The sequence below is a fragment of the Papio anubis genome, chromosome 10, assembly GCF_008728515.1.
Source record: "Papio anubis isolate 15944 chromosome 10, Panubis1.0, whole genome shotgun sequence".
Taxonomy (NCBI): domain Eukaryota; kingdom Metazoa; phylum Chordata; class Mammalia; order Primates; family Cercopithecidae; genus Papio; species Papio anubis.
The window spans coordinates 94,161,059-94,187,185 of record NC_044985.1 but is presented as its reverse complement, the minus strand read 5'-3'; the positions used below and the strand labels follow the sequence as shown (position 1 = coordinate 94,187,185).

General features: G+C 37.5%; 1 long non-coding RNA gene across 2 annotated transcripts; it reads left to right on the top strand.

Moving 5' to 3' along the window:
* The first annotated feature begins 5,837 nt into the window (after window positions 1-5,837).
* On the top strand, window positions 5,838-20,355 carry LOC103876486. 2 transcript variants are annotated; one of them, XR_001893552.1, is made up of 2 exons: window positions 5,838-5,923; window positions 19,445-20,355. It is a non-coding gene; the product is annotated as an uncharacterized LOC103876486 (long non-coding RNA). The 2 variants fall into 2 exon arrangements; XR_635740.4 differs by having other exon boundaries at window positions 5,857-6,035.
* Window positions 20,356-26,127: the final 5,772 nt, after the last annotated feature.

The following is a 26,127-nucleotide window of genomic DNA, read 5'->3' as shown; positions in this document are numbered from 1 at the left end:
ACTCTTCAGGATATTACCCAGGAGAACTTCCCCAACCTAGCAAGATGGGCCAACATCCAAATTTTAAAATTTTAAAAATACAGAGAACACCACAAAGATACTACTCGAGAAGAACAATCCTAAGACACATAATTGTCAGATTCACCAAGGTTGAAATAAAGGAAAAAATGTTAAGGGCAGCTGGAGAGAAAGGTCAGGTTACCCACAAAGAGAAGCCCATCAGACTAATATCAGGTCTCTCGACTGAAACTCTACAAGCCAGAAGACAGTGGGGGCCAATATTCAACATTATAAAAGTTAAGAATTTTCAACCCAGAATTTCATACCCAGCCAAACTAAGCTTCATAAGCAAAGGAGAAATAAAATCCTTTACAGATGGGCAAATGCTGAGAGATTTTGTCACCACCAGTCCTGCCTTACGAGAGCTCCTGAAGGAAGCACTCAACATGGAAAGGAACGAGTACCACCAGTCACTGCAAAAACATACCAAATTGTAAAGACCATAGACACTATGAAGAAACTGCATCAGAAATGGAAAAAATAACCAGCTAGCATCATAATGACAGGATCAAATTCACACATAACAATATTAACCTTAATTGTAAATAGGCTGAATGCCCCAGTCAGAAGACACAGATTGTCAAATTGGAAAAAAAGAGTCAAGACCCATCGGTGTGCTGTATGACACATATGGGCTCAAAATAAAGGGATGGAGGAATATTTACCAAGCAAATAGAAACCAAAAAAAAAAAAGCAGGAATTGCAATCCTAGTCTCTGAAAAAACAGACTTTAAATCAACAAAGATCAAGAGACAAAGAAGGGCATTACATAATTGTAAAGGGATCAATGCAACAAGAAGAGCATATATATATATATATTTTCTTAGAGACCTACAAAGAGACTTAGACTCCTACACAATAATAGTGGGAGACTTTAACACCCCACTGTCAATATTAGACAGATCAATGAGACAGAAATTTAACAAGAATATTTAGGACTTGAACTGAGCTCTGGACCAAGCAGACCTAATAGATATCTATAGAACTCTCCACCCCAAATCAACAGCATATACATTATTCTCAGCGCCTCATTGCACTTATTCTAAACTTGACCACATAGATTGAAGTAAAACACTCTTCAGCAAATGCAAACAAATGGATATTATAACAGTCTCTCAGACCACAGTGCAATCAAATTAGAACTCAGGATTAAGAACTCACTCAAAACCACACAACTACAAGGAAACTGAACAACCTACTCCTGAGTGACTACTGGGTAAATAATGAAATTAAGGCAGAAATAAAGATGTTCTTTGAAGCCAATAAGAACAAAGACACAATGTACCAGAATCTCTGGGACACATTTAAAGCAGTGTATAGAGGGAAATGTATAGCACTAAATGCCCACAAAAGAAAGCAGGGAATATCTAAAATTGACATCCTAACATCACAATTAAAAGAACTACAGAAGCAAGAACAAACAAATTCAAAAACTAGCAAAAGACAAGAAATAACTAAGATCAGAGCAGAACTGAAGGAGATAGAGACACAAAAACCCTTCAAAAAATCAATGAATCCAGGAGCTGGTTTTTTGAAAAGATCAACTAAATAGACCACTAGCCAGACTAATAAAGAAGCAAAGAGAGAAGAATCAAATAGACACAATAAAAAATGAAAACGAGGATATCACAACTGATCACACAGAAATACAAACTACCATCAGAGAATACTATAAACACCTCTATGCAAATAAACTAAAAAATCTAGAAGAAAGGGATAAATTCCTGAACACATACACCCTCCCAATTCTAAACCAGGAAGAAGTCGAATCCCTGAATAGACCAATAACAAGTTCTGAAACGGAAGCAATAATTAACACCCTACCAACCAAAAAAAAAAGTCCAGGACCAGACAGATTCACAGCCAAATTCTACCTGAGGTACAAAGAGGAGCTAGTACCATTCCTTCTGAAACTATTTCAAACAATAGAAAAAGAGGGACTCCTCCCTAACTCATTTTATGAAGCCAGCATCATCCTGATACCAAAACCTGGCAGAGACACAACAAAAAAAGAAAATGTCAGCCTAATATCCCAGATGAACATCAATGGAAAAATCTTCAATAAAATACTGGCAAACCGAATCCAGCGCCACATCAAAAAGCTTATCCACCATGATTACACTGGCTTCATACCTGGGATGCAAGGCTGGTTCAATAGACACAAATCAATAAATGTAATCCATCACATACACAGAACCAATGACAAAAACCACATGATTATCTCAATAGATGCAGAAAAGGCCTTCGACAAAATTAAACACCCTTCATGCCAAAAACTCTCAATAAACAACGTATTGATGCAACATATCTCAAAATAATAAGAGCTATTTATGAAAAACCCATAGCCAATATCATACTGAGTGGGTAAAAACTGGAAGCATTCCCTTTGAAAACTGGCACAAGACAGGGATGCCCTCTCTCACCACTCCTATTCAACATAGTATTGGTATTTCTGGCCAGGGCAATCATGCAAGAGAAAGAAATACAGAGTATTCGAATAGGAAAAGAGGAAGTCATATTGTCTCTGTTTGCAGATGACATGATTGTATGTTTAGAAAACCCCACCAAAATCTCCTTAAGCTGATAAGCAAATTCAGCAAAGTCTCAGGACACAAAATCCATGTGCAAAAATCACAAGCACCCCTCTACACCAATAACAGACAAACAGCCAAATCATGAGTGAACTCCCATTCACAATTGTTACAAAGAGAATAAAAGACCTGGGAATACAAAGGAAGGACCTCTTCAAGGAGAACTACAAACCATTGCTCAAGGAAATAAGAGAGTACACAAACAAATGGAAAACCATTCCATGCTCATGGATAGGAAGAATCAATATCATGAAAATGGCCACATGGCCCAAAGTAATATACAGATTCAATGCTATCCCCATCAAGCTATCATTGACTTTCTTCACGGAAATAAAAAAAACTACTTTAAACTTCATATGGAAATGAAAATGATCCCACATAGCCAAGACAATCCTAAGCAAAAAGAACAAAGCTGGAAGCATCATGATACCTGATTTCAAACTATACTATAAGGCTACAGTAACCAAAACAGCATGATACTGGTACCAAAACAGATATATAGACCAATAGAACAGAACAGAGGCCTCAGAACTAACACCACATATCTACAACCATCTCATCTTTGACAAACCTGACAAAAATAAGCAATGGGGAAAGGACTCCCTATTTAATAAATGGTGCTGGGATAACTGGCTAGCAATAGGCAGAAAACTGAAATGGACCCCTTCCTTACACCTTATACAAAAATTAACTCAAGATGGATTAAAGACTTAAATGTAAGACTGAAAATCATACAAATCCTAGAAGAAAACCTAGGCAATACCATTCAGGACATAGGCATGGGCAAAGACTTCATGTCTAAAACACCAAAATCAATGGCAACAAAAGCCAAAATTGACAAATGGAATCTAATTAAACTAAAGAGCTTCTGCGCAGCAGAAGAAACTATCATCAGAGTGAACAGGCAATCTACAGAATGGGAGAAAATCTTTGCAATCTATCCATCTGACAAAGGGCTAATACCCAGAATCTACAAGGAACTTAAACAAATTCACAAGAGAAAAACAACCCCATCAAAAAGTGGGTGATGGATATGAAGAGACAGTTCTCAGAAGAAGAAATTTATGCAGCCAAAAAAAAAAAAAAGTATGAAAAAAAAAGCTCATCATCACTGGTCATTAGAAAAGTGCAAATCAAAACCTTAGTGAGATACCATTTCACACCAATTAGAAGCTCTTTATAAAGCAGTGTAAAACACAGATTCCAATGTATCATGTATCAAATTGCAATCATTAAAAAGTCAGGAAACAACAGATGCTGGAGAGAATGTGGAGAAATAGAAACACTTTTACACTGTTGGTGGGAGTGTAAATTAGTTCAACCATTGTGGAAGACAGTGTGGCGATTCCCCAAGGATCTAGAACAAGAAATACCATTTGACCCAACAATCCCATTACTGGGTTTATACCCAAAGGATTATAAATCATTCTACTATAGACACATGCACACGTATGTTTGTTGCAGCACTATTCACAATAGCAAAGACTTGGAACTAACCCAAATGTCCATCAATGATAGACTGGATAAAGAAAATGTGGCACATACAAACCATAGAATACTACGCAGCCAGTGAAAAGGATGAGTTCATGTCCTTTGCAGGGACATGGATGAAGCTGGAAACCATCATTCTCAGCAAACTAACACAAGAACAGAAAACCAAACAGCACTTCTCACTCATAAGTGGGAGATGAACAATGAAAACACATGGACACAGAGAGGCGAACATCACACACCAGGACCTGTCAAGGGGTGGGGGTCTAGGGGAGGGACAGCATTAGAAGAAATACCTAAGGTAGGTGAGGGGTTGATGGGTGCAGCAAACCACCAAGACATGTGTATACCTATGTAACAAAACTGCACATTCTGCACATGTACCCCAGAACTTAAAGTATAATAAAAAATAAATAAATAAAAGTGGATTTTAAGCTCTTTATAAACCAGTGTAAAGCACAGATTCCAATGTATCATGTATCAAATACGAGTACCTTAGGTACCTTCGACACTTTAACTTGAGTTAAAATAAGATTTTCAAATAAGAAGATAGTATTACTTTGAATAATAGGAATTGCTTTCACATTTTATTGAGATATATTAAAAGACCTTCTGTAGGTTTGGCTTTGATAGATTTTCTTCTGTTTCCTTAAAAAAGCCAAATTCATCATCTTTTCTATTTCCCACTCCTTTATGTTGTCCCTTCATCTGAACTCCCTAAGACCATTAATAGTATTACCAAATACCTGGGTGTTCAAGGCAAAAAGTTACATGTTGTCTCAGACCACTGGTTTTCAAAATGCAATGTGGAACAGCAACATAAATTTGTATTACCTAAGAACTTGATGGAAATGCACATTCTAGGGTCCAATCAAGACCTACTAAGTCAGAAACTCTGGAGGCAGGGAATAGCAATATGCCTTAACAAACCCTTCAAGTGATGGTGATCTTGGTCAAGTTTGAAAACCACTGTTTCAGTATCAGTAATCCCTCTATTCCAGTTTCAACTATAGTCAGTCAATCAGTCGTACTTCTATGCTTTTGCTCATGCCTTCTCCTCTCCTTAACTCTAATACACCCTCCCTTTGAGAGCTTGCACATCCCAATCCCTTTTCTACTCAGCTTCTGTCTTAACTCAATTAAAAGGCAATTAAAAGATCATCATAATCTCTCCCCACATTACCTCAAATACATTAAAAGTGCATGTACATTTCACTTTAATTTTTCTATTAAAATTTTAATAAATTTTTAAAAAATGCTTATGCTTTTCCTTTTGACAATATTTGGCTACAAATATTGTTTAACGGTTTTAATAATTGGCTGTGATTTTTCAGAACTCATCACACATAACCAGGAATTCCTAAGAGGTGAAGGTGTCTAACCTAAAATTCATGAATACTAAGTTTTAAAAATAGGGAAGTTAACTTTATATTTTCTATAGACATTTAATTTGAAATTTGGTAATTTTAATTTTCTGTTGTTTTGTTGTATTTTAGAATACACACCCATATTTATAGGCCCATGAAAAATTCCTATGCCCAAAGAACTATGTCTGTATTGCTTAATAGACAAAATGATCCTGTTCTGGTTTGTTCCCTCCACAAAGATGTTCTGGGAACAATGGGTACTGGATCATCCATTGTGATGCTGACAGAAGGCAGCTTGGATAGAACACTTGTGAAAAAATCTGTTTATATATACGGTATGTCTTCCCCACCAGACCCTCCACTCCTTTCAAGAAAGGACCTTGTTATCTACACTGGACCCTCTGAGGATATGCAGTATGTAATGCATATGGGTGCACAGAAAATGTGTTTTAAACCACCAAATTGAAATAACAATTTCACCAGCTAGAGAAATGGACTTAGAAATGTTTACTTAGATATATTACATGTGAGTTAATGATGCTATGTTTAACTTAGTTTTACTTTCTATTTTGTTTAGTATAGCTTTGCTTCCTACTGAATGGTAACCATCTAGTTATCAAAACTGTCTGATTATTAAGGCAGATTTTGTCCAGCAGATGTCAGTATAGCTCAGTTTAATAATTTCAATTGTTAACATAAAGTTGAAAAATTAATGGAGATGATAGGAGAGAAAAATATTTGCACCCAGAATGGCATTTCTTTGTTGATATTTGAGGAAATTGTGTCGAATAAAAAAATACATATAACCATTCAAGCATATTGGAAATGCTGGAAGTATTGACTTCATAGCAAACATGGTGTTAATGCAAAATTTCTTCCACTTTGAAGTTCAAAGTGGTTTAAACTAGATGTCAGGTTATTGTTAGCTATAGCCGAAATCAAAGGATGAGAGACAGTGCAAGGCTGTGTGTGTGTGTGTGTGTGTGTGTGTGTGTGTGTGTATGAATGTGCAAATGTGAGTTCTGTTGCTGATTAAGACTGTTTTATGAAAATAACTTTATTTCAGTTTGCCAATTATTTACATGTCTCTTCTTTCTCTAAAGTAATATTAACCATCCTTCTATACCTTTTAAAATACAAAGGCTTTTCCATGGCTTTGAATTTAAAAGGAGAGCAAAGTAAAAGGAAGCCCAGTTTTTTTAACTGAAGGAAAATTCACATAATATTCACCAAGTCCGAAGTGTTTTGAAAGAGACTCAAGCCATCACACTAGCAAACTATTATAATTAACATTATTTATTATTATTAGGCTTTTCCTAGCTCTGAATAATATCTAATTTTCTTATACCTAATAAAAAGTAGATCTTTCCAGTAAGCTTTAAAAGGCATGTTTTTATGCAGAAGTTGTCCTGAAATCAGGCCTTGTAACTTTTGGCCTCTGAATCTCTCTCGAGGCTCATATCTCCCTTCAACCACCAGTGTTCTCCTCTCTGCACTCCAAGCACACTTCCATTTCAGTTTCTTGATGACAGACACATGAATTCCCACCAAAGGGCCTTGGTAGTTGTTGCATAGAGGCGTCTCAGGGCCGCTGCAGAGATGGGGCATAGGTATGCATAGAAGGTGGACCAAAAGGCTTTCAGGCTTCCCACCAGTCTAACTAGGGGAGATCAATTTTAATCAAGTGGCTATAATGGTAGCTATTCCCACTTGTATTCTTATTCCAGCCAAAAGTAAATAAAATGACTCTTTGGATGCTCAATCTTCCCCAGCACACACGAACAATCTGAGACTCAGAACTCTGTCAAATCTTTTTCATATTCTCCTTCACTCTTTCCCACCCAGAGTCCCATCAAGCCTCAAATTGCCCTAAGAGTCCCTAATGTACCATTCATGATGGATAGCCACTTATATAAAAATCACCTTCCTCTGCAGTAGCCTATTTACTGTACTTTTAAATTACCATATCTTAATAGAGAGAAAGGAAGTTTAGATTCTCAGCAATATTAGAGGATAAAAAAAGACAAGAAGCAACTGACTTTTATTAATAACTTTGCTGGAAAGCAGCAAGGCAACATCTGGAATACTTATTACCCACTTGGCATGCTGTTCATCTCCATGGATAAGATTCAACATGACAAGCCCTGTCAAAAGGAAATAAGCTCCATCTAGTTAAATTAGAATGATTAGGGTCATTTAGACAGAGGAAGTTTAATTTGTATGAATCTAGAAATTTTATACAAACTGGAATACCTAAGTATTTAATCTTCCCTGAAGCTCAATTTAAAACTGAAAGAGACTATTGCATAGATCCATAATGAGATGAGACATATTAGAAATTAATTTAACTATTACCATACTGCGAGCATGCAGCCCAGGAAATCAGACTATTTCACTTGCAGTTTGTTCACAACAATAGGAGAAAATGTTCTGCTATAATTCATTAATCACTGTTTTATTTTATGAACTCCTTAAATGGACACTTGAGTATCCAAAGTAAACTTGATTTTTTTTTCTATTGCTTTTTTAAAAACTCTCCTACGAAACTATGTTACGCAGTGAACGGCAACAGAATTCAATCCTAACCTTACCTTCTACAGTGGAGGTTTTCACCTTTCTGGTGTCATTGACCACTTCAAGATCCCCTTAAAAGCTATGGATCCACTCTCAGAATAATGTTCTAAATATATAAAATAGCACACATAGGATTTTGTGTTAAATATGTAAATAACACTTATAATATAGAGAAAGCAACTGATTTTTAAATACAGGTATCAAAATATTTCCAAATGTGTGATGTAATAGTGTGTGTGCTCCTTTATTAGCACATCTAATAACTATTGTAATTTTGAAGTAATTGTAAGCAGAAATAACTGCTAGAATACAGTATAAAAATATAGATGATTTCTATCAATGACAAAAAGTTATCAGGTACCCCCAATACAATTGTGTTTGTTGCCTATATCAGTAATTGAGGGAAATACTTCAGTTATAACTTAGTGAAAATTAATATGTGATTGTTTTCCATCCATGTTCATCAGCCAGCAAATCTTTTCAATGAGCATCAGGGGTTGGTTAAGAACCCTGGTTCTAGAGTTCAGTAGATGGGAATGATGTAATTAAGAAGACTAAGGATGGTCACTATGATAGCTGACATCTGTTGACAGTAAATAATAGACTACAAAGGGGGATTGTCAATTCTTCAGATAGACCAATTCAGAGCCCACACAGAAAAGAAGACTTAATTACCAGTCTGGATCATAGCAGAACCACCAAATCTGTTTCACTTGATGCCATGTCGCCAAACCACTAGACCATCCTAAACTTGTGTGAGAATCGTGATTCAAATTACCTGGTTTCAATAAGTGATCAGAGTCCCTAAATCTTTTAGCTAATTCCGTCTTAAGATAATCTCTTACTTAAAATAAATATTCACCTGTAATGTAACAGGAATAAATCTTGAAGTGCTCTTGGAAACTCCTTATTACCTCCTTTAGTGTAAAGAGCATAATATCTTCCTTGAAAAGGTTGTATTTCTCTCAACATTTATTCAGTGCCTATTCTAGGCTGGGTGCTGAGAGGACTGAGTGCTGGAGAACCAAGACTAAAGAAGAACTTGGAACTGTCCTGCTTCTAGAGAACTCAAGAACTACTAGGTAAATCAGTAAATTACTAAATCCAACACCAAGTTGTCATTTTCATAGTAAGTTATGTATCAAGCACTGTTGGGCCCCAGAGGAATAACAAGCCTTCCAAAGGAATAACAAGCCTTCTCAAGTTGGAAGAAGAGGAAAGAGGGGAGCCAGAATAGTAATCTGCAAAACATAGAAAAACATAGGAGACAAAGAGGAACAGGCAGAACTGTTGGGAAATTACTATATGCAGAGGTCATACAAGACATGAAAAAGAACAGCATGTTTGAGAAAAAAGTGAAGAGATGGGAGGTGCAAAGACCTAATTGTTAAAAGGTCCTAAGTTTCTCGTTAAGCAGTGTGGACATTAGCTTGTTCATCAGTAGTCACCAGAACCAGCATCATCAGCATCACGTGGAAACTTGTAGGAAGTACACATTCTCAGACTCCACCCCAGACCTGCTAGCACGGAAATCTGGCAGTGGACCCTAGCAAGCTATATTTTAATAGCCCTCCAGATGATTCTCTTACACAAAAAGTTTGAGAACCACCACTATTGATATGAGAGAACTATATCACCAATGATAGGCTCAGAAAAACCACCAAAATGTAGAAAAACCATCCTCTTCTAGCTTCAGGAGTAAGTAACGAGGGTGGATCTGCAAATGCAACCATCATTTATGCATCCATGTGGAAGATGAGTTGAAGAAAAGAGAGAATGTAATCAGGAAGACCATTAGGAGGCTGTGCCATGGGCCAGGGAAGGACCAAAATCAGTGAAGTGGCAGTGAAGATGAGCAGAGGAGACAGACTTGTGAGAGGATCCACAGATGCGGCCAGTTAGACATGGGAAATAAGGGAAGAGAAACGTCAGAAATGACTCCTTTCTTGAGCAACATCCTTGAAAGGCTTGCTTGAATGTCCTGGAGGTTTATGCCTGGCCTTTGACAATGTGGCCAGAACTCATATTCAGGGTTCCTTTACAATTGCAGTTTCGAAAAGGTCTACACAGGCCCGCTTCACGTGAATGATAATGCATATGTTTATTAGTTTCAGGAAATAAACCATTGAAGGCCCAGAACTTTAGAAACAAAGAGAAGAACACACCAATCACAAAAACCTAATATCAGGCTTCCTGGGAAACTGATTTCAGAGCTGGGGAAGGGAAAATATAAGATGAGCTTGGAACACTTTTGATACCACAAAGTAAAGAAATGCTCAAAAAAAGGATGAGGGCATGTTGAAATGATAACAGGAGCCAGCCTAAAGTAGCTTCAAAAGACCAAGGTTGAAACAATTTAGCAAGAAAATAAGTAATGATATTGGATTATGGCCTAGGAGCACATCCTTTCTGTAGTATTTGTGCCAAAAATGCATAGCCTCGATCTATTCATAAGAAAACATCAGACAACAGAAATTGATAAATATTCTACAAAATACTTAAGCAAGACTTTTTTTTTGACAGAGTGCAATGGCGCCATCTCGGCTCATTGCTGGGTTGGGACTGAGGTTAGAGGAACATTCCTTCAGCAGGGCTGGGGAACCTCCTCCAGGCAGGTATGTGTTCAGAACACTTGATGCCTGAAGACTTTTGCAGTGACTGCAGTCTGTCATGGTTTCACAGCAACTCCAGGCTGAAACCAAATCCACTATTAGTTCATCCCCCATCAATCTGGAGGCAAGTAGCTGGGATTACAGGTGTCCACCACCACACCCAGCTAATTTTTGTATTTTTAGTAGAGACGGGGTTTCGCCATGTTGGCCGGGCTCGTCTCGAATTCTTGACCTCAGGTGAACTGCCTGCCTCGGCCTACCAAAGTGCTGGGATTACAGGCGTGAGTCACTGTGCTCTGCCTGCAGGACTCTAAAAGCATCAAAGTCGGCGGGGCGCGGCGGCACACGCCTGTAATCCCAGCACTCTGGCAGATCACGAAGTCAGGAGATGGAGACCATCCTGGCTAACACGATGAAACCCTGTCTCTACTAAAAATACAAAAAAATTATCTGGGCATAGTAACACATGCCTGTAGTCCCAGCTACTCGGGAGGCTGAGACAGGAGAATCAATTGAACCTGGGAGGTGGAGATTGCAGTGAGCCGAGACTGCGCCATTGCACTCCAGCCTGGGCGACAGAGCGAGACTGTCTCAAAGAAAATAAAAGTGTCAAGGTCATGAAAGTTAAAGGGAGATTGAGGGACTTACAAATAGGAAGAGACTGAGGAGACATGACTACTGAATGCAGTGTGGGATCCTGATTTGGATCCTGAAACAGAAATAGATTCATGGTGAAAATTTGGTTAAAAACCTGGTAAGATTTGAATAAAGTTTGTAATTTAGTTAGTGGTATTCTAAGAATGCTTATTTCACGGTATCAACAAATGTGCACTGTAAGGTGTTAACATAAGGGGAAGGTGAGTGAAGTATGGACACTCTACATAACATTTTTGCAACTTTTCTGTAGGTCTAAATTTAATTCACAATAAAATTTTAAATTTAAAAAAAAGTGTTTCCATTTGAATCCTTTTGCTAGTAGAACTGTTTCAGGTGGGTAAACAACACCAAGTAGCTATTTTCTCGTAGGTCTAATGGCTGTAAGTCACTGCAATTTACTTGGGTATGGAAACCTTGTCTTGTGTGTCTTGAATCCCTAAAGAATTTAGTCAGAGGCAGATTTATGTGAAGCTTCATAAACCTTAACTTTCCATGCTATTCACTTGCACAGTCCCCACTAAGTGTGGTGCATTGCTGGAAGCTATAGAATATTCTGTCTAGGTCAGGAGGGGAAGCCAGGTTTCAATCAAAAGCATTTCTATGTAAACAATTCTGATAAATTACTTAAAGGGAGCTCAGAAAAAAGAGACTTGAATCTCTAAGACTCTGGTAACTTGCTGTGATTTATTTTCTCATTCTAGAAATATTCACTCTTAAGTATTCACTTTGTACCTAATTTTTTTATATAGATAGATAGGTATAGGTATAGTAAAGAGGGTCCCCTGAATCAAGAGATTCTGGCCCAACAAACCTGGATAAGCTTCTAAGCTTCTGTACCTAGCAGAGGTGCTCCATAATCATTTCAATTAAGTTACTTGAAAAATCATCTACACAGCTGTAAAATGGAATTGATAATATTGGCCAGTCACTGCTAACAGCAGAATTGGAAATGCTAATTCTGGGAATTTTTTAATAACAATTATCTATGCATCATTTTTGACCTTTACAGGTATTTTTACATTTACACTTATAGCATGTTAGTATTTTCAAGATCCTTAGAGATCTTCCAAACATTTTCTTTGTGCAAATGAATGAATAGTCAGTCCCAAAGAGGTTGAGCAATTCAAGGACGCACAACTAGTGGTGAGATTGATTGAGGACTGGGGCACAGGCATATTGATTTTGAAGAGGGTTAGAGGAGGGTTATCAGGATTTCTATACACTGCCTGAACACAAAGTCTTCAAATTTTTTCTCCTACTGGTAATTGCTATCCCAGACCCCAGAACAGCATAAGATAGCTTTATCCCTCTTGGCACCCTCCACAGCAACTGCAATTTTAAGAGACAATGATTCCATATTAAACTAGCCTAGTATGCATTAACCAATTTCTAGGCAGAATTCTTAAGTCCAAGCAACTATGCTTCTGCATTAAAAAAATAAAGCATAGGCTGGGCGCGGTGGCTCAAGCCTGTAATCCCAGCACTTTGGGAGGCCGAGACGGGTGGATCACGAGGTCAGGAGATCGAAACCCCGTCTCTACTAAAAAATACAAAAAACTAGCCGGGCAAGGTGGCGGGCGCCTGTAGTCCCAGCTACTCGGGAGGCTGAGGCAGGAGAATGGTCTAAACCCGGGAGGCGGAGCTTGCAGTGAGCTGAGATCCGGCCACTGCACCCCAGCCTGGGCGACAGAGCAAGACTCTGTCTCAAAAAAAAAAATAAAATAAAATAAAAATAAAAAATAAAAAATAAAAAATAATAAAGCATAATAATATAGAATAGGAGTTGGAGTTGGGTTGGGACTGAGGTTAGAGGAACATTCCTTCAGGGCTGGGGAACCTCCTCCAGGCAGGTATGTGTTCAGAACACTTGATGCCTGAAGACTTTGCAGTGACTGCAGTCTCACCGTTTTGCAGCGACTCCAGGCTGAAACCAAATCCACTGTTAGTTCATCCCCATCAATCTGGAGGCAAGCCTAGAAATAGTTCCACTGCTGCCTTAATGGCATTTGGGATAGGAGCAAATGTTCTACGTGGTGGCGCCTGTTGGCACTAATCAGATAAATTAAGGAGTTGAGCATGTTTCCACCATTTGGTTTAGTTTTATTTTAGTCTCCAAGTCCCTTTGCTCCTTTTTAAGACCTGGCATTTTCTCACTGGTGAAGGCTACACTGCCTTATCACTGAGAGAAGCTTCCTCAAGTAGAAGCATCACATGCCACATTCGTCCTAAGGGACACAGAGTGTCCAGCAAACCAACAGTGCAGCTGTTCTCTAACATTACAGAGGCCACCTCTTTGTCTCAGCATGCTTAAAATTGTCTCCCTTCAAAAACAAATTAAAGAAGTCTGCCAGAGAGAGTATACTAGGTTATTTTTTTAGAGTAGAAAAGATCTCTTTTAAGATCAGGATGTAAAGCTTGGATAAATAGGCTTTGGTTTTGTTTACAGAAACAAAATAAGGTATAGAGCTAAATAATGAGACCTAATTTTGTCTTTGAAGAGAGTGACTACTCAAATCACAAATTTTCTGCCATTGCAGTTCTTTTCAATTAAGGCATATTATCTTGCTGGTGTTCTACTGTTTTTTACCTATAAAAACTTCAATTTTATATGGTTCAATCAAATATTTATTTATATTTCCAGATAATCGATTCAGCTCTCTTCTTTTTAACTTCCCTGTGAATCTATCCCTTGACATTCCTAGTGGCAGGTGAAATGCCATGACCACAGTAACTGCAAATGACATCATCATGCGGTTACTAGGAAGCCTCTCTTACAGTTGATTTGCTGCTGACATGAAACAGTTTTCTTTGCAAGTTCATGTATTGTTCTCAAAAATATAATAAAGAAAATATAGGCAGATGAATAAACAGAAACAGAAAAAGAGGGCAAGCACAATTGTAACAAGGTTTGTCTGCCACCTTTTGCTATCTGCTTAACTAGCTGTAAACCATGAACTAGAGCTATTGCCTGGAGAAAATTTATGCCAATCAAATTATTTTGCCAATGATTTATCTGTCAAAAACTCTTTAGATCATGGGGAAGATAAAATTTTCACCTGGAGAAATGAATAAACTATTCGGAAGTGATGCACAATGCCTGGTTACTTGCAACATAGAAAAGCTCAATACAACTAGGTAGTCATACAAGTTAGCACAGAATTAATGAATACCAGTTTGTCCCTCACCAATGAGCTAACTTTGGAAATATCTCCATATAGTCTCTATGTTAGCCTATTAAATAGAATCACTTTTCCACATCTACTTGTAATTCTTCATGTGACTACAGCCTTTTAAGCTGTGTTTCCACACAAATATCCTGTACCAGTCCAGGCTCTTACAAGGAGTGCTTGCAAGGGGTGCTGGCTTTGTCTTGTTAGCACTGCATTCATGTGCCAGGCATTGCACATAGTAGGCAGTCAGGAAATATTCATTGAATTAATTAATGTTAAAAAACAGCATTTTTTTACAAAGTGCTTCTTACAAAATTAGTGACCTGTTTTTATTAACTCCTGTGCTTACTCATTAAAGAATGGTTGGAAACATTTTTATCTTTTTACAAGAATTTACAACTGAGGAAACTGTATTTGTGTGATTGAGTGGTTTATTTTAGGTCACACAATGTACCGAAAGCTGATCTGCTATCTTTGTTCCCATTCAGGACTCTACCCACCTTCCATAAACACTAACACTTCTTGATAGAATGACCATATAATTTATCTTCCAAACAAAAAAACTTGACAGTGAAAAGGGCAGACTGACTAAGCATGACCAAGGGGCGCAAATCAGGATATTCCCAGGATAGGTGGTTACCCAACTTCTTGATACCCTACTATGTGCCTACCATTATGCTAAGTCTTGAGGGAAAAAAAAGCAAACATGTCTGCCTTTATAGTTGACAGAATGGTAGAGTCATGGGTGAAATGCACCAGCACAAAGTAAATTCCGACTTCATTCACCTCCAAAAGTCCCATTTCTTCTACCAGGTATTTTCTTTCTAGATAGGAAGGCTGAAAAACACTCTGCTTTCTGGTCATGCTCAATTCCCACCTGGTGAAGTCTTTATTAATCTTTGAAGTCTTTGTCCCAATCTATTCAAAGATATTAACTGTCAATAAAAGAAAACACGAATTAGAAAGTAAACTTCTAAAACAAATCCACTTCTTCAGTAATTTAAAAAGTAAAAATATAGATTCTAAGACAAAAATCAAGTCATTTTTCTAATTTACCTTTTTATTAAGGTATCACTTATACAATGTGCACATTGAATTTTTACTGCCTCCTAGAGCAAGACACAGAACCGTCTTGATACCTCAAGAAGGCCTCATTGTGACTGCTTGGGAAGCCACCGTGAATGATTTCCAGATCAAGTTGCTATTCAAAACTTATTGTCATCTTTTATATTTGGGCTCAGGCCCTTTGAATCCAAAGGCTCCTGCAAAGCCTATAGCAGCAGGGACTGGTAGTTTCTTGCCATGACTCCATAGAAGGTAGGTAAGAAATTGAATGGGAAAGGAGCTAAAACTGCAAGACAGGAGGATAAACAAAGAGAACAGGCACTGCCCAGCTCCTTTTCTCCTCGTTTTCCCCAGAAAAGATAAGCATCTAGCTATGCGCATGTTTAACATCCTGTTCTCAATAAAATTAGTAAATAAAAAGTTTAATTGTGCACTAGCAGGGAGGCAGGCAGCCAGGCACGTGCTAGAGACTCCCTGTACCTTGTTGAACGCTCACAACCACCCTATAAAGTGGAGACCAGTGTCATTGTTTGTTTTACACTTGAGGAATCTGGGGACCTAGAGATATCAAGCAATTTACTCAAAATCATACAATTTGTAAGTGCTGGAACCTGGATTCAAACCTTATCTGCCATTATACCAGTTTTCTGCTAGAAATGCGTTTGCTGTTGTAATGCAAACTTATCATCTACAGAGAAAGAGATGGACTTAGTTGTTCTGGAGGCGCTTTCCAGCTTCAAAACTAGGATTTCATGAGAATAATTTTTAAGTCATGGGTAAATTATACAAGAAATTTCTTAAATATGGTTTCCCTTCACATTCTTTTGAATATAATTCACAAGGAGACAAAATACAATAACGTTTAAATATACAAAGCAACATATTATTTAACCTTTCTAAATCAGACTCATTCTTTCCCTAGGAAGTTAAATCTCCTGAGTGATTATAAACTGATATTTGGTCATTGATTTTGCTGCCAGTTGGTTCACAGGGGTTATCCTTGTTCTTATCAAAGATTGCTTCTACTTTTGCCCTTTTCCAGTATTCAGGTTTATCACTTCCCCTTCCTAAAGACAAAGAGATTCCAAAATCTCATGAGATTTCTGGAATTCACTCTGGAGAATTCTCAACTTCATAAAGGGATCAAAACAAATCTGCCATGGAGCACCTACCCGAGGAGCTCAGAGAACTCTCCAAGGATTCTTTTGGCAGATGGGCTTTTGCAGATCTTGTATGCTAAGACGGGGTAGAGAAGGGAAAGAGCTGGAGAATGGGGTGTGAATTCTCTGTCACTTTTTAAAGTAACAAGTTCCTCTAGAGAGCAACTTGGTTCCTCTAGAGAGCGACTCATTACCTTCAGAAAGACTTTCCTAAATTGTGACTTATTCTATCAACACTCTTCTTAGTATTGCAAAGTGACTTAAACCAATTTGACCTTCACAACTGGCTGGTCATTTTGGTAAATATCAGTAGCCTCTACCAATAAGAGAGAAGTCAAGAACCGTATCTCCTTGTAACCTGGCTATCAGGTTTGCCCATTATCTAAGAAAGCAAATCTCAGACTCAGTCTGTCACTCATACAAATATCAAGGGGCCAGCAACCACAGAAGTAGGCATGCAGCCCATTCTGGGAGCTTTGTGAAGTCCATCTCACTGTCCTTTGGGCATTCAGACAACCACCTTAGGAAAAAAAAAGTGTCCTGAGCAGAAGTAATGGTGCTGTCACAGTAGGATCAACTTTCTGGTCAGGAAAGGCAATGGGGTTTCCTGTTAATTTGTGGAGACCAGGAACAAATGGGTCTTAGAAATAGAGCACCTTTCAAAGGGTGTTAGGTTATTGGTTTCTTAATATTTTTAAATTTCTTTCTAGAAGTACCTGTTCTATATTTCTAGCCAATCTACATGTCTTTAACATCACTCAAGTTATCACTGAAAGAATATCTCTAACTTCCCTCATGCAAGCTAATGAATTCTAGTGTATGTTCAGAGAGCAACATTTAAAGTACTTACTGCCTCTGGGGTATCAGTTCCTGAATAGGGATTTTCAAATGCTAAAGAACCACTGAGGTAATGAGTATTTCTGCTCCTAGGATATATATTAAAATAACTTATGCATATATATCATATTCTCTATGTATTTAAAGAATGTTAAGAACTTTAAATTACAAGCAATGTAATACTTGATGTGTGTTTTGCATTTTTTGGCTTTGACTATTGAGATAATGGTAGGAGGGAGTCTCCAAACTCTCTCTTCCTCCACCTCCATTCCCAGGAGCAGAAGCTAAGATATAAGCCTTGGGAAAAATAAAGTCATCAGGGACATATATATGAACCTATATATTTTTCTAGGTCATAAATACTTAGTGGAAAGGCCATAGAGCAAACACTTTCTTGTAGAACTCTGTTCCTCTGCAATCTCCCTTACATACTGTTTTTCCTATTGCCCTCCTCTTTCCCCCTTGCAGCTAGCCAGTGTGGTAACTGAGGCCTGGAAGTATCTCTCATCTTTTAGATGACAGACAAGACCTGGATACAACCAGAAAAAGGGAAACTGGGATTAGGGCCAGTTCTGTTTGGAAAATTAAGGGATCTTGATCTCTCTCTCTCTTTCTCACACTTATCTCCTTCTCTAGTAATTAAGTGAGCTCCAAAGCCTCATAAGGACCTTGGCAAAAAGGAAATAGAAATGGGCCCTTTTCACTACTTCACATCTAGACATTAAAATAAAAAAGTAGAAAGAGTTATCAAGACTCACAGTGATCTCACAAAGATGAGCAACCAGGAGGGATTTAGGGCCCAATCTCCAGATAGTCATAAGGTATGCAAATACCTGGAGCATCCTCAGGATTCTAGCAAGTGCAATCCTACAGTGGCTGTCAAGACCCCCACTTTGCACCTATGGCATAATGCTACATACACCTTAGGCACTCATCCCTGTCAATGATGAATAGTTCTTGCCATTTAAAGTCTATCCGAGCAAGAGTTATGACAAACAAGAGAGAAAAAAAAAAAATGAACCAATGGATACGCCAGTAAAACTCAAACTTGTCATGGCAAGTATAAAACGTTAAACATTCTGTAATCATATCACCACTGCATTTGTTAAAATGCCAGCTCCCAGAATATATGTCACTGAGTGAGATCAGGCAGCTAGTAGCCTCCAAACTAAAGTGTATTTAAAAGATAAAACACATTATTATTGAGCTATCTAGATTTCTAGCAGAAAAGTCTTCTCAATTCCAGATGTCATATTGTTATGAGCATTCCTCAACCGTGTTTTCCTGGACTGTTCCCTTTATTCATTTCAATCTCATCTGCTTAGGAGAAAAAAATCATTGTTCACATAATCTCTGAGAACAGAGAACAAATAGACTCAGGAAAGAGAGCTCAGAAATATTCAGCTGCTTATTATTTTAATACTATAGCTGGAGCTTTGCCCCTCTTTTCTCTTTGAATCTCTCCCACAAACAACAAGATGTATTTTAGAACTAATTACACAAATACCAGCTTAAACCTCATTGTATTCTACAACAGCCTTCAATTATGGTACTGTATTTGGAAGAGAGCTTTGTACTGCCTCAAAAGCTCCAGTTGGAAAGAGAATGTGCATGTCTAGAGAATTTCATGCTATGTATTAAATATTAATGCTCTCAAAGAGACCTTCAGAACTTTAAAAATGTAGTTATTAAATGTAGTTATTAAAATGTAGTTATTAAATGTAGTTATTAAAAGTATTTTTAGGCATTTTGAAAATGTTTAAATGATTGGAGATGAATATTAATTCTTACTACAAGTTACCTATATTTAACAATATTTTACTGAATAAATATAAATGGATATTTGTATTTCAATTACAGAAAACACACCGCAACTGTTGGATACAGAATCATTATGAAAATAAGAAAACACTAAGAATTCTAATCAGAAAACTGTAAACAGGGAAGTAACAAAGATGAACTGAGGCATTTTTGCTGAGAGGCATTTTCTTACTGTAGGAAACCCAACGACAGTTTAGCCCTATTCTAATGGGAACTCATGCATTGTTATTTATTAATCAGGTCTATTCTGGTTCTGACACTCTCAACCAAGTTTGACAGCAGTTTTTCCCATACCCTGGGAGCACTTGAGGCATTTTCAAAATATATGAGTGATCCTTACTATTTGGATATCTGAAAAGGCAAGATTATAGTCAACTATATATGGACTGAGAAACTCTACAATAAAATGTTCATCCCAGAGCCACATTTTTAACCTCTCCTGCTCCCAATTTTTCACCAAAATTATATAACCAATGTAATAGGAAAATTCCTATATCTCTGAGGGAATTGCAAGTCCCATGAAAAACATGACATTTTGAGTGAATTATACAGGAAATATGACAAGAAAAAATCACAGAAATGTCAAAACCTATCGTCCCTTATTAGCAGAGAGGAACCCAACCAAACAAAAAAATTGACTTTCCCACCATTCACACTAAAATCTCTTCAATCAGAAGATGAGATGGGGATGAGAGGGGATGGAGCAATAACTGTGAGAAGACCCCCCCATCTTACCTGAGCCTTCAGATGGATGCAGGAATTCGTATAGAAGAGGAAGGGGTGCCCACGAACTTCCCACAACTCACAAAGGTTTTATGGTTATGAAGCATTGGCAGAAATCTTGTCTTGAAATTTTCATTCAACAATGTGGGTTATACAAATCAGAAAAACTTTGGGAAGATGAAGATATGAAATATAAAATAAATTTTAGAATTATGCTAATGATTATTGATGTTTCGAAATGTTTTTTGAAGATGCATAAAAATAATCTTGATATACAATTTTATATAATGTCAATGAATTCTGGAAAATGGGAGGGAGAAGGTAAATGTGTACATAAGTATTCAGTTTTCTCTGGGGGAAGCCACTAGAAGCTACTTAATTGTTGAAGTTGATACTAAAATATATTATACATATATTTAAAGTTATCCAACAATGAGTGTAAAACATCTAAGTAACTCAAAAAAAATGAAGAAAATATAATCGACTCTCAAAGATTGGTTTATATACATTTGATTCATTCTTTCATTAAATTATAGTGAGATGAAATACACAAAGTTGTTAGTAGTGACAGTAATCTCCCTTCTTTAATGGGATTTTATTGGAAACAATACTACCAGGAAGCAACAGAAGGTTGGCTTCTGGAATATTTTACCATCATGTCACTTAGCATAGACATGTTGTGTGAATATTAATGTAGCCTGATATCAGGTTGTTCGCAGCAGTGACCTTCAAGCATGCTAAGTATTCTCCACAAGCTTGAATTTAGAGAAAGAGATCTAACAGCCAAGAGTCTAATTTCTTCTTTATGATAGAAAAATGAGGGAACTGAGGGAATGAAGAGGTGCTTGGTCTCTTCTATGGATCATTCATTTAATACTAAGTGTATTGTTAATTTAACCATAGTTATCAAAATACTTAAATATAATATTTCCTCAAAATGGAATAATTGGGAAAATCATTACTCTATGTTTTATAGTTTTCAGTGTAGAGATCTTTCATCTCCTTGGTTACATTCATTTTTAAGTTTTTTTGTAGATATTAATTCCTGCTTTTTCATACAGTTTGCTCTTAGTGTATAGAAATGCTCTTGATTCTTGTATGTTGATTTTGTATCCTGCAACTTTACTATATTTATTAGTTCTAATAGTTTTTGGTGGAGTCCTTAGGGTTTTCTATATATAAGAGTAAATAGTCTGCAAACAGGAACAATTTAACTTTTTCCTTTCCAATTTGAATGTGTTTTATTGTGTTGTCTTCACTAACTGCTCTGGCTAGGACCTCCAGTAATATATTGAAGTGGCAAGAGTGGGCGCTCTTCTCTTGTTCCGAATCTTGGAGGAAAACTTTCAATCTTTCCCCATTAAGTATGATGTTGCTTGTGGATTTAACATATATAGCCGTTACTTGGTTTCGGTGTGTTCCTTTTATATCTAATTGGTTGAGAGTCTTTATCATGAAAAATGGTGAATTTTGTCAAATGCCTTTTCTGCATTTACTAAAACAGTCATACGGTTTTTGTCCTTCATTCTGTTGATGTGATGCCTCACATTTATTGATTTATGTGTGTTGAAGTATTCTTGCACCCCTGGGATAAATTCCACTTTGACCACAGTGAATGATCTTTCTAATGTGCTGTTGAATTCAGTTTGCCTGTATTTTGTTGAGGATTTTAGCATTTTTATTCATCAGGGTATTGACCTGGAGTTTTCCTTTTTTGTAGTTTCTTTTCTGGCTTTGGTATCAATATAATGCTGACCTCATATAGTAAGTTCAGAAGTATTCCCTTCTCTTCAATTTTTTAAGCATTTAAGAAGACTTAGTATTAGTTCTTCCTTAACTGTTTGGTAGAATTCAGTAGTGAAACCAGTCAGGTCCCGGACTTTTCTTTAATGGAAGACTTGCTGCTGATTCAATCTCCTTACTCATTTTTAGTCTGTTAAAATTTTCTATTTCTTCATTATTTAGTATTGGTAGGCTGAATGCATCAATAAATGTATTTATTCTAGGTTATCCAATTTGTTGGCATATAATTTATCATAATATCATAATCCTTTGTATTTCTGTTGTATCAGTTGTTGTGTCTCCTTTATTTCATTTTATTTTTCTCTCTTAGCCTAGCTAAAAGTTTGTCAATTTCATCTTCAAAAAACCAACTCTTAATTTTGTTTATATTGTCTATTGATTTTCCCAACTCTCATTTATTTCTGCTCTGATCTTTATCATTTGCTTCCTTCTGCTAACTTGTTTTGTTTTCCTAACTCCTTGAGGTGCAGTGTTAGGTTGTTTGAGATCTCTTTATTTTGATGATTTATGGTTGTAAACTTCTCTTTTACAACTGATTTTGCTATATGTTGTACTTTCACTTTCTTTTTCTTTTTTTCTTTTTTTTTTTTTTAGAGACTGGTCTGACTCTGTTGCCCAGGCTAGAGTGTAGTGGTACTATCATAGCTCACTGTAATCTCTCCCCTGACTCAAGAAATCTTCCCAACTCAGCTTCACAAGTAGCTAGTACTACAGGTATTATCATTTTGCCTAATTATTTATTTATTTATTTATTTTTGGTAGAGATACGGCCTCTTTACATTGCCGTATTTGTCAGTTTTCATGCTGCTGATAAAGACATACCCAAGACTGTGTAATTTAAAAAAGAAAGAGATTTAATGGATTTACAGTTCCATGTGGCTGGAGAGGCCTCACAATCATGGTGCAAGGTGAAAGGCATGTCTCACGTGGCAGCAGACAAGAGAAGAGACAACTTGTGCAGGGACACTCCCGTTTATAAGGTTATCAGATCTCAAGAGACTTACTATCATGAGAACAGCAAGGGAAAGACTTGCCCCCATGATTCAATTATCTCCCACCAGGCATCTCTCACAACGTGGAAATTCATGATGAGATTTGGGTGGGGACACAGCCAAACCATATCATTCCACCCCTGGGCCCTCCCAAGTCTCCTGTCCTCACATTTCAAAAACAATCATGCCTTCCCAACAGTCCCCCAAAGTCTTAACTCATTTCAGTGTTAACTCAGAAGTCTACAGCCCAAAGTCTCATCCATGACAAGGTAAGTCCCTTTTGCCTATGAGCCTGTAAATTCAAAAGCAAGTTAGTTACTTCTTAGATACAGTGGGGGTAGAGAGGGTAAATACAGTCATTCCAAATGGGAGAAATTGGCAAACAAAGTGGCCACAGGCCCCATGCAAGTCCAAAATCCAATTGGGCAGTCAAATCTTAAAGCTCCAAAATGATCTCTTTTGACTCCATGTCTCACATCCAGGTCACACTGATGCAAAAGGTCAGTTCCCATGGTCTTGGGCAGCTCCACCCCTGTGGCTTTGTAGCCAGGGTATAGCCTTCCTCCTGGTTGCTTTCATGGACTGGTGTTGAGTGTCTGTGGCTTTTCCAAATGCACTGTACAAGCTGTAGGTGGATCTACCATTCTGGGGTCTGGAGGACAGTGGCCCTCTTCTTACAGCTGCACTAGGCAGTGCCCCAGAAGGGACTCTGTGTGGGGGTTTTGACCCTACATTTCCCTTCTGTACTGCCCTAGCAGAGATTCTCCATGAGAACCCTGCCCCTGCAGCAAACTTCTGCCTGGACATCCAGGTGTTTCCATGCATCCTCTGAAATAGAGGCAGAGGTTCCCAAACCTCAATTCTTGACTTCTGTGAACCTGCAGGCTCAACACCACATGAAAGATGCCAAGGCTTGGGGCTTGCACCCTCTGAAGTTATGGCCCAAGCTGTACCTTGGTCCCTTTTAGCCACTGCTGAAGCAGCTGGGACACAGAGCACCAAAAAGTCTCTAGACTGCACACAGCACAGGGACCCTGGGCCTGGCCCATGAAACAATTTTTCCCTCCTAGACCTGTAATGGGAGGGGCTACCATGAAGACCTCTGACATGATCTGGAGACATTTTCCCCATTGTCTTGGGGATCAACATTCGGCTCCTCATTACTTATGCAAATTTTTGCAACTGGCTTGAATTTCTCCTCAGAAAATGGGTTTTATTTTCTATTGCATTATCAGGCTGCAAATTTTCCCAACTTTTATGCTCTGCTTTCCTTAAACAACTGAATGCCTTTAACAGGACCAAATCACCACTTGAATGTTTTGTTGCTTAGAAATTTCTTCCACCAGATATCCTAAATCATCTCTCTCGAGTTCAAAGTTCCACAAATCTCTAGGACAGGGGCAAAATGCCACCAGTCTCTTTGCTAAAACATAATAAGAGTTACCTTTGCTCCAGTTCCCAACAAATTCCTCATCTCTACCTGAGACTACCTCAGCCTGGACCTTATTGTCCATATTGCTATCTGTATTTTGAGCAAAGTCATTCAACAAGTCTCTAGGAACTTCCAAACTTTTCCACATTTTCCTGTCTCCTTCTGAGCCCTCCAAACTCTTCCAACTCCTGCCTGTTACCCAGTTCCAAAGTTGCTTCCACATTTTCTGGTATCTACAGCAGTGCCCTACTCTACTGGTACCCAATCACTGCATTAGTCCATTTTCATGCTGCAGATAAAGACTGGCCAATATGCAAAATAAAGAGATTTAACAGACTCACAGTTCCATGTGGCTGGGAAGGCCTCACAAACATGGTGGAAGGTGAAAGACACGTCTCATATGTCAGAAGACAAGAGAAGAGAGCTTGAGCAGGGAAACTCCCACTTATAAAACCATCAGATCTGTGAGACTTATTCACTATCATGAGAACAGCATGAGAAAGACTTGCCCCCCTGATTCAGTTACCTCCCACCAGGTCGCTCCCACATGGGAATTCAAATGAGATTTGGGTGGAGACACAGCCAAATCATATCAATTGTATAGACTGGTCTTGAACACCTGTCTTCAAGTAATCCTTCTGTTTTGAGCTCCCAAAGGCCACTTTCATTTGTCTCAAAAATTATTTTAATGTCCCTTTTAATTTATTGATTGATCCATTGGTTGTTCAGGAACATGTAGTTTATTTTCAATATATATCTAAATTTTTGAAAGTTCCTCTTGTAATTGATTTCTAGTTTTATACCACTGTGGTCAGAAAATAAACTTTATATTATTTTAATCTTAAATTTTTTAAGACTTGGTTTTTGTCCTAACATATGATCTATCCTGGAGAAGGTTCTATGTACAGTTAAGGAGAATATCTATTCTGCAACTGCTTAATAAAATGCTTTGCACATGTCTGTTAGGTCCATTTGATCTAGAGTGTAGTTTACGTCCAATATTCTTTTACTGATTTTCTGTCCAAATGATCTGTCCTTTGCTGAAAGTGGAGTATTGATGCCCCCTACTATTATTGTAATGCAATCTATCTCTCCATTCAGATCTATTAATATTTGTGTCATATATTTAGATGCTCTGATGTTGGATGCATATATTTTTATAATTATTATATCCTATTGCTCAATAATTCTCTATCATTATATAATGACCTTCTTTGTCTCTTTTTACTGTTTTTGACTTAAAGTCTATTTTAACTAAGTATACCTACTCCTCCTCTCTTTTGGTCTCCATTTAAATGGAATATCTTTTCCTATCCCTTCACCTTCAATCTATGTGTGTTCTTACAAGTGAAGTGAGTCTCTTTTAGGCAGCATATAATTGAGTCTTTATTTATTGACTTATTCAGCAACCTCACATCTTTTGATTAAAGACTTTAACCCATTGCAGTCAGTGTAATTTTTGGTAGGTAAGAACTTACTATTTTCATTTTGTTAATTGTTTTCTAGTTGTTTGCAGATCTTTTGTTTTTTTCTTACTCTCTTGTTGTCTTCCTTTGTAGCTAAGTGATTTTCTCTACCAGTATGTACTGGTTCCTTGTTTTTTATTTTTTGAGTCTCAACTATAGAGTTTTGCTTTTTAGTTACCATGACATTTACAAAGAAAAAAATCTTCTGGTTTTAAACGTTGTTTTAAGCTGATGACAACTTAACTTTGAAAATAGAAAGACCTTTATATTTTTACTCCACTCTCTGCCTCACATTTTGAATTCTTG